Source organism: Penaeus monodon, chromosome 19, assembly GCF_015228065.2.
Source record: "Penaeus monodon isolate SGIC_2016 chromosome 19, NSTDA_Pmon_1, whole genome shotgun sequence".
Taxonomy (NCBI): domain Eukaryota; kingdom Metazoa; phylum Arthropoda; class Malacostraca; order Decapoda; family Penaeidae; genus Penaeus; species Penaeus monodon.
The window spans coordinates 32,806,136-32,806,896 of NC_051404.1; positions in this window are offsets into that span (position 1 = coordinate 32,806,136).

Below are 761 nucleotides of genomic sequence, written 5' to 3' on the forward strand. Positions count from 1 at the left end.
ACATCCTTTCAAACAGGGTATAATATGTGTGCCAACGGCCGGAAATAGCGATATGTCCAGGAAACACCAACAATGAACATCCTGAAAACAATCACGAGTACAATTGTTAGAAAAATGAAATGTAAAACTAGCAGGCCAGAGAGGCTAATAGACGCGGGGCCGTGTAGGAAGTGACATGTCTCCCTTTGTGCCTTTAATTTCAGTTTAAAATGAATACGGACATTGACGGCCTGAAGTTGATAAATATCACTTCTGAGAATTTTATCAAATAAGAGTAAAAGAGAATTTACCTAACGCATATCGCTTGGGATTAATTCGGAACTTGTCGTTAATGAATAAAATTTATCACTAAAAATGCGATCTATGAAATGTACCTTTTCGTAATTATATTACATTATAATTTTTAACCCAAAATCCTAGATATCTCTGATGATCTCAATTATGGTTACGTCTGGGTGGGTTAGTGGCCCAAAATTCCTCTCAAGTCAAAGGGGAAATTTTAAATGAAAATATTTTTAATAATCGAATAGCTGCCCGGGGAAAATTTTTTTTTCATCAAAATTTTCAGTTTTTTTATGTGTTTTTTGGGGATTCCGTGTGCAAAAGTGAGAAAAAGTACACTGTAGCCTCGGTCACATAACGTCCCTCTCGTGCAGAGGCTCTCCTCAGCGCCATCTGTTGGGAAATGTTTGGAACTCAGTTGCAGAAGTATGGTAGGTTTTAGGGGTGATAAGTTAATTATGGAAATGCTAATGGTGTTC